The sequence below is a fragment of the Mytilus edulis genome, chromosome 4 (assembly GCF_963676685.1).
Source record: "Mytilus edulis chromosome 4, xbMytEdul2.2, whole genome shotgun sequence".
NCBI classification, from domain to species: domain Eukaryota; kingdom Metazoa; phylum Mollusca; class Bivalvia; order Mytilida; family Mytilidae; genus Mytilus; species Mytilus edulis.
In genome coordinates, this window is record NC_092347.1 from 76,466,084 (window position 1) to 76,475,668 (window position 9,585).

Consider the following 9,585-nt stretch of genomic DNA (forward strand, 5'->3'; position numbering starts at 1 on the left):
TAAGTCAAAGGGGTTGCCATTTGTCAAATTCTTTCTAGATTTTCTAACTTTAATAAATATTTTTTGGTGGTGGTGGTGGTGGAAAGGGGGGTTGACGCCACAGTCTTCAGTAATTTTTATGCTGATTGCACATGTTGATTTAATAAATTTAATCTACTTCACAATTGACACCTTTTTACCTACTATATTTCATCGGGATCAAATTGATACATACGAGCATAAGTATGGTTTAAATACCAACCCTCACCCCATTGTGATCGACGTTTACACGTTAACAATTGCTTTGATTCCATCGACAGGTCTTTTCAGAAATTGGGGGGATCATTAATTGCACACGTTCATGCTTGTGTGGCTTACAAACTGATGTAGTTGCTGGCATCGTTTTGTATATATTAAATTGTACAAGAAGCGTTGTAGATCATAATTTTAAAGAACTTCATATCTCGCGTTTCTTCACGAGATTGGCACTCCTTTTTCTTATTAAAAGTTTTTCTTATTAAAAGTTACATTTAATGTTTGATCCCCGTTAACTGTTTTCACATATTAAAGACATTGATTTTTCCTTTGTTTAAAACACAGAAAACAGTTCAAACATATTTAAATCTTGTGTGTTACAGACGGTTTTGTTCCCGTCTGTAACAATGACTTTTTGTTTATTGAGTAAACATTGAGATTTAAGAAGATATTCGATGTTTGTTGTTTACTGTAATTGTGGGTTGCACCATAGTGTGAAGATTTTCCGACACACTTGAAGAAATTGATCAGTTTTGTTACAAACTATTGATTTTATTTTAAAGAATCCCCATTTTCCGGCCTATTTTTAAGATTGATAATTTCCAGATTCATATAAGTACTAAGGCTTTTCAAGACGAATATGTTTTTCTATGTTTGTATAACTTCTTTGACTGGGAGTCTTGTAATTAAGATCGAATGCATCTCAACATAGAGTTTCACGGTCTGGTCGTTAATGAAATATAGACAAAGACTGTTTTAACTGGTCTTCAGAGATGGTTTAAACTTTTATACATAGTGAAGAATTGAATGAGTTGAGCTCCATTAAATTTACGAACAAAGGCGGATTTTTTCTTACAAAGCTATAAGGATGACAATCGTTCGGAAGAGGGGGAAATGTTCTGTATAAGAAAAGTTTTGCTAAAATTAAATAACCACTAAGTTGGGACATGCTGCAAAATGAACCAACTATAGCCAAATCATTAATAACTACATGAAAATAATTTATAACCAGCGATATGTTATAATTTAGAATAATTTGTGGAGACCCGGAACAATACAGTAAAACATGCACAAAATGAACACTCTGCATGTCCTTGTTGTTGTTTTGATGATGGATTGCTGTCCTATTGACTTTCACCTACATTTCCTTCTGTCTTTTTAACTAGAGGCTCTCAAGACCTGACTTTTCTTGGGTTTTTGAAATTATGTAAAAAAAAAAAATTTGGCTACAAAGTTACAACACTTGGCCAGCACCTCAAAAGGAAAGGAACACACATGTTTGGTTTCATTCAATTCAGTGGTTCTCTAAAAGAAGAAATTTGTATGTATTTTGCATAGGATCCTATGTTAAACTAAGTCCCCCGTTGGCGGCCATCTTTGATGATGGATCGGCTACAAAGTAACAAAACTTGGTCAGCACCTCATAAGGAACATTCATGCTATGTTTGGTTTCATTCCATTCAGGGTTCTCTGAAAGAAGTCATTTGTATGCATTTCCCATAGGGTCCTATGTTAAACTAAGTCCCCCGCTGGCGCCCATCTTGGATGATGGATCGGCTACAAAGTAACAAAACTTGGTCAGCACCTCATAAGGAACATTCATGCTATGTTTGGTTTCATTCCATTCAGGGTTCTCTGAAAGAAGTCATTTGTATGCATTTCCCATAGGGTCCTATGTTAAACTAAGACCCCCGTTGGCGGCCATCTTGGATGATGGATTGGCTGCAAAGTAACAACACTTGGTCAGTACCTCATAAGGAACATTCATGCTATGTTTGGTTTCATTCCATTCAGTGGTTCTCTAAAAGAAGTCATGTGTATGCATTTCCCATAGGGTCCTATGTTAAACTAAGTCCCCCGCTGGCGGCCATCTTGGATGATGGATCGGCTACAAAGTAACAACACTTGGTCAGCACCTCATAAGGAACATTCATGCTATGTTTGGTTTCATTCTATTCAGTGGTTCTCTGAGAGAAGTCATTTGTATGCATTTCCCATATGGTCCTGTGTTAAACTAAGTCCCCCACTGGCGGCCATCTTGGATGATGGATCGGCTACAAAGTAACAACACTTGGTCAGTACCGCAGCAGAACTGGTCTATTAGGAATATGACAGTTGGTCTCAATTCGTTTATTTGTTGACATAGCCCAGTGTTTGAATCTGACAGATTTTATGAACCCCTCTTTTGAATTTACCTTGGATTCGATATTTTGATGAATATTTTTTTCTAATAAACAGGACATGCACTTAATTCTTTTGATACATTTTGTTTAGGTATATATAAGTACATTTTATTTATTTTAATATATTTTATAAAATGACTTATATTGTTCATTTTAATAACAACACCGTATTGTTTAAGTGAACAAGTTTCACCAATCTCCGTTAAAATATGCGTTGAATTTAAAATCTGTGTATTGGGTGTAAATGATATTTAAATAATTGTGTATTGAATGCTATTGAACAAAGATTTACTGTTTAGTTTTGTGTTTTAGTCCTTCGTCTATTATGAAACAGCAATATCATTTTACATGGTTAAAAACCAAGTATCACGTCAATCTAAATGACTGGCGAGATTTCATTTGTTAAAAAATACCGATTTTAAAGTCCTGTAAGTAATTCGGTACAAAATGTATATGCGAGTAATATAGCTCATAGTAGACATGAAACAAAATTTCGCGTAATTCAATAACTCAAGATCACTTGCTATATATATCAAAATTAAAGCTAAGAACTAACACACGAAATCTTACTCAAAACTCCTGTCCTGCTTTTTTCAAATTTCAGTCTGGCACATCTAAAAATCAAATTGAAATATTGTATAGTTTAAGAATTCTTGTGATATGACATAAATGAGTATAAGTTCTATCAAAATGAGTAGAAGTTCTATTAAAATATATCGTTAAGTGATCTTAATTTCTTTTTTTTTCCAACGGATTTTATTTGAGTTTTTTTTTTTAATTTGCTTTAACGCGTCTGTCTCATTTTCCGAAAATGGCGCGATTACACTTGACTATAAAGAAAACATTAATCATACTATCATTAATTCTCCTTTTGAAGAGGTACAAAAATTCAGAAGGTAAACACTAAAGGGTATAACTTAACACCAAATAAGATACTTAGTTCAAATATGGAATGTTTTTGTTTTCCTGTTCTTTGTCTTGGTCTAAGATTGGACATCTGCTCCGTTTTATAAGGTCATTTAAAAAAATTGAAGAAAGGTTAATCTGTAAAGTTAAACTAACTATGAAAAGATTACAGGTTGTTTCCAAAGGATAATTTCACCTGTATGTTAATGAGAAAGGTGAATAAAGTTATTACAATTTGATTTAACATTCGTCCTGGACTGCTGTACAGCAGACCAGCAGACGTTCATAGTGACGTAGTGGTACAGCTGGGTGATAAAGTTATTACAATGTTCAAGTCGATTGGTTAAAGACATTTTAAAACGAGACATAAGATGTTATAATAGATTTATTTTTTATATGTGAATTTGATCAGAAGTGTAACAAACAATGGATACACGGTTAAGTGGAAAGGGCGGTATAATTTGGTAATTTGAAATGCCAATGGGCACGCGCCAAGTACAGGTGATAAGTTCGCCGCGAAATAATAATTACTGTGTATTTATTTACGACCAGCAGGTGATAACATATACATTGAACAGGGTAAACAGAGACAGATGGCGTACGAATGAGAACTGAATTAAATAAACGACGATTACATAAAAAGTAATTTATAAGAAATCTAATCATTCAAGTGTTACGTTTTGTCAATTGCTTAAGTTAAACTAATATAAATTAAAAAAATATGAAAATACTGTTATTTGGTTTGTTCATGGAATCCAAAATATTATCACATGGGATACCTAAACAGAAAAAAGGTCATATGGGTTTACAGTGGACAATTAGCAGAACTGAAAATGTTTTAATTGGAATGAATGTACATGCATTAAAATCTTGAAACTGTTATATATCATGCACGATCAATAACAATCACTTGCCCTTTTATCTCAAATCGAAACATGAATTCATATGCGCAGACTTTTTAAACACGAATTGAAAAAGTGAAAGAGTTTGTAATATAATATATATAAAGTGCCTAGAAAATCAATCTAACGATGTTAGGGAGAGTAGCTTCCTCCCTTACCGGGGATGGAACCTGTACAGGGGCGGATCCAGCCATTTTAAAAAGGGGGGTTCCTAACCCCCCAGGACAAAGGGGGGGGGGTCCAATTACATGTCCCCATTCAAATGCATTGGTCGTCAAAAAAAGGGGGGGTTCCAATCCCCGGAACCCCCCCTCTGGATCCGCGCCTGCTGTACTCAGTTTTATTTCTAACTTCTACGACAACACCGCCAAGCATTGCGCAGAGACCTTATCCCTTATATATGTATATTTGTATGTGTAGTTATCATTAATTTATATAAAAAAAAAGATTGTTTACTTTGATTTCCCTTGACTTTACACAAAGTCAGTATTTTGGCTTACAGTTGGACAACTTCCCGATAACATGTCTCAATTGTATTTTTGCCTCATTTGTAATTAATGTTGTTGCATGATTTTGTTGAGGGTTGATAAATAGTGAACCCCGGGGAAAGCTTTGAAAGTTCTTTTTATCTATTTATTTATAAAGTCATATTACCGTTTCCCTCGAGTTATTCTTTGTTTTAAAAAGGCAATTAGATTAATAAGAATGCTTCTCATCACAGAAATGACATTTTTTTGTAATAAAAGAGTGTTACTGTAACATAAATATTCTTTTAGTTTGAAGGAACATATTTATACATGTTATATATAATGATTGTTTTCCAAACTTAAATAAAGTGATCGCGCCTTGATGTTGGTGTTATCAAAGCGTAAACTATTGTGCAAATACTTTCATTTTGGACACGGAAGTGCAGGAACAAGCCAGTTAGTTTGCTTTTTTGGCGATTACTTCATTTCTCGATATTGAAGGCATCAAAATAACTGAATTTTCACGCTGTCATCTAAAACGTAAACACATAGGACTATCTAGTAATATAAGCGCAAAAAGGTGCAATCTAATTAAAAACCGATCTCTCATCGCTCCTGTTTCTGATATGTCGCGTGGGAGATCTAACGAAACCCGCTTTGAGGTCACATGTGAGTGACCTCGTAGGTGTGTCTTTTTCGACCAATGAAATTGAGTCTTCCACGATCTTGGAAGTTTAACGTAAGGCAAAGGGATGTAACTCATTTTATTTACGACGAAATCGTCAGTCATAATAATTCATAAACTTTTTTGATTGGCTTATTAATAGGTCGTCAACTCATTTGCATATCTTTATAAATTCATGACTTTTAGTTCACTCACATGTGACCTCAAAGCCGGTTTCGTTAGATCTCCCACGCGACATATCAGAAACAGGAGCGATGAGAGATCGGTTTTTAATTAGATTGAAAAAGGTGAGGAGCAGGAGGGGTTAGATTCATAAATCGTCACCTTTATTCGATTTGATAAAATATTTGCCAATTATTTATTGTCTGATTTTTTCGACTTCGTGTTCAATGTACGCTAAACTTGTAAAATTGAAGATTGAAGGAAGCAAAGAATAAAAATGTAGGCTCTGTGCATACTATTATTTGTCTTTTTGTCTTTTTTATTTTTAGCCATGGCGTTGTCACGGCAGTTTATTTTCGATCTTTGAGTTTGACTCTCCTTCTGGTATTTTTTATCCCCCCTTCTTAATAGCGATTGCTTAAAAAAATTCTTTGTCTAAGGGAACGACCATTTGATATTCTGGGGGGGGGGGGGTGGGGGAGGGGGGGTGCAGCAGGATTAGTTTTGGATCGTTTATTTATTTTTGTAAACTAAGAGGACAGATTATCTATTTTCTGCACTATTGAAGCAAGATTTTTCATTTTCATTAAAGCATGGAAGTAATATTACTTCCATGATTAAAGCAAGGGACTGATTATTTATTTTCACAACTATATTTATAATATTCGAAAACATATTTTTCTTTAATATTTGTTTATTATAAATAAATTAAAATAATACATGTATAGTCAAGTCATTATGTACCATTTAATCAGAATTAATCATTATCCTCTGCAGAAATGAATCTTCTTTATTCCCAACTGCATATAAAGTTTGGTTATACTAATCTCATTTAAAAGTTTGGAAACATGATTCGCCGACCGGAGCGAGGCACATTTTTTTGAAGGGTTGTGGAACTGCTGAAGGCCCAAGAAGCTATAGAACAAATGATGCAAAACCATGCATTCTGGGTGTTCCCCATATCCTTTCTTAATCTGAAAATGCAAGTTCTGTTTTAATAATTTTTTGACAATATTTTGGTCTCAAGGCAAAATGTATAGATTCAGTGTAAGACTTAAGTTTCTAGGGACAACATCAAAAGACCAATATGCATGATAAAGCAAAAAGGTAATTCACATAGATAAGTCTGTGGCTGCTGTTTTTTTTTTAAACTCATGATCAAGTTAATAACAAAATCACTGAATTACAAAATGAATGCAACACTAACAGAATACAGAAGGGCAATCAATGAACAAAAGACAAATAAATAAGAAACATTTATCCCGAAAAAATCAAGGGCTACCTCTGAGGGAGAACAGAACTTGCTTCTTGCAAGGCACTCACGGTGAACACAATTTGATATGGAGACATGCAAGCGTTTGGTTTTGAACTTTCCTACTTTAGTGCCTCAGTGTTGTTACGGCCCGTTAAATAAAAGTGAGGTAAGTGTTCGTGAGACAATATACCTCAAGTTAAATGAAATCAATTTTCAGACATTTCAAGTATATTTAAATAATATTTATACTTTAATTATTAAACGATTTGAGAAGTGTTTCCTGATTTTTTGTTTGGAAATAAGGTGAATTTATGAAGAATCTGGTGCCATCTCATACTTTCGATTAGACCTGCTGAGTTATTTATTTTCAATACAGAATATCAAATGGTCGTCCCCTAACATAATAGCTGCATGTGCATTGGTTTGCTTATCAAAAAGGTTGCAGGAGAGCAAAATGCGTGAATTCCAAAGAAGTCTCTACGTCTAAGGACACTGCAATTTAGAGAAAGCTGTTTTCAAATTTTAAAGATAACAGAGAAGACTGTTAGATAGACTAGATAAAAATAAAGAAAAAAGGTGAGGTATGTTAGTAAAACTTGTGACGGGAATTTTCTAGACTTTATCGTGCTTGGTCTAAAATAGTAATTATAGTATGTCAGAGTGGGAATACAAATTAAGAGCAGGTAGATTGGCAAATAACAGAACTATGTTTTATTTTTTTGCCGTAATATTTTATCCAGAATTCTGTATTCTAATGTAATTTCAAAGAATCGTTGAACAAACTTGGAAGTCAGAGGAGATGTGATGTACAGTAAAGTTGACTAACTGAAATGTTATATCTTTAGAAATTGCTACACGAACAAAACTTCTTGGATGAGATGATTATCGATTGGATGGAGGTCGCGTGATCCTACAGCAGACGACCATCGGAACTCCTCTTAGACAAACAGACAAGTTAATGAATCCTTAAAGCGTTTTAATTTCCCAATTTTTGATCAAAGGTTTGTTTAAAATATGAATTGATTATATATTGTTAGAAGTAAATCCATTGCATGCAATCTGTTTAGAATCACAGCATCCGTGCATATTGGATCCATTTATAAAACAATTATTATATAATTATTGACCAACAGCGTATAAAATCGTTTAGTTCTAGATACACTTCGTCTCTAATTTAAATACATGTCAAAACTGACTTGCACAGTCAGCGTTCCAGTTTTAGCTCTAAATAAATGCACGCAATTTCGAGGACCTGATATATACTTATGCTGCCATTATTTTATCTATGGACAACCACCGTAATCATATGTTAAAAATGACAGCAGAGTAGTCTCTGATACTACAGTCTCCTTGTATAAACAACGCAGTTAAACGTTGATATACTAATGTCCCATAGGAGTACAACGCCCTTGATAGTAGAGTCTCCTAGTAAAGACGAAAAGTACAGTCTTTGATACTAATGTCTCTGTAAAAGAGACAACAACGCACATGATTTGATACGAACATCTTATAGTATAAAGAAACAACAAAGTATAGGCTTCGAGACAAATGTTTCTAAGTCAAGACAGCCCATGTGTTATCAAATTGAATTGTAGATGGAGGTAAACTTCTACACATTTCGAGTAAATGAACAAAAAGTACTGCTTAATTCCTTTCTGTTGCGTTCTGTCATGTTACCTAATAAAAAGTAACAGCATAACCGTAATCGGTAACAGGAAGGATGTTCAAGACAATTTCACTGATGAATCAAAAAGTTAATCTACTATATGCCAACTATTTCAATAAATATAAGTTATCATCACCATATTAAATAAATTTCAAAGTAATATACAGTATATTGAATGAAAAAATAGGTTTTTTGCTTTTGATAACAGTAGAGAACATTGTGCAATTCTAGTATATATAGTAGATAGTAACAGAAACGAATTTTATTTTAGAATTTTTCATTACCTAGGCAGATTTTTCATCTTGCAAATACAGTTTCAAAGGATATATATATATGACATTGTTTTCTATTATCTTTCAATTGTGACCAATCTGAAATGATGTTTTTTTCTTAAACTATAAAATAAAGCTTCTGTTACCAATTCTGTCCTGTTACCGTTGTCCTGTTACTCAAGATTTTTTCAGGTTACCGACATATCTGACTATATTTTGTATATATCTAAACCTTTTGTATTACAAATGCTAAAATCAACAATTGTCATTTGATAAACTATTGCAGGATATACTAGTAACCCACAAAATAGTGTCTTAAACTTATTCCTTATTCCCATTAGAAACTTAAAATTGATTCATTTTGGTAGCAGGAAAGAACTGGATTTTTTTTTGTACCATTTTTGAAATTGCGATTGTTACCACATTTAAAAATTGTTTGAATTACGGACAACAGTTACTAGATCCTCAATGTGTGTTCTTCGAATTGTGCTATTAAAATAGTATGAAATTCAAAACAGTGTAGATGTGGCCATTGATTGACCCATCAAAATCATCCATTGACTGGGACAATTTACGTGAACGTTTGTCTGTAACAACCACTGTTCATGACGTACCTACGATAGACATTTAAACTGTGGGGTCACCAAAGGTTTCTTAACGCCTTTAATTATAAAATAATTCGAAAAATTAATCAGGAATAAACTTTGTGTTTTGATTTATATAATTGATATAAATCAAAATATCGTGTTATTTCTGATTAATTTTTCGAATTACTTTATTTAGGTTTTGAGAACCTTTGGTGACCCCATAGTTTAAGTTTCTTTAAAAAGTACATAGTGAGCATTGGTCGTTA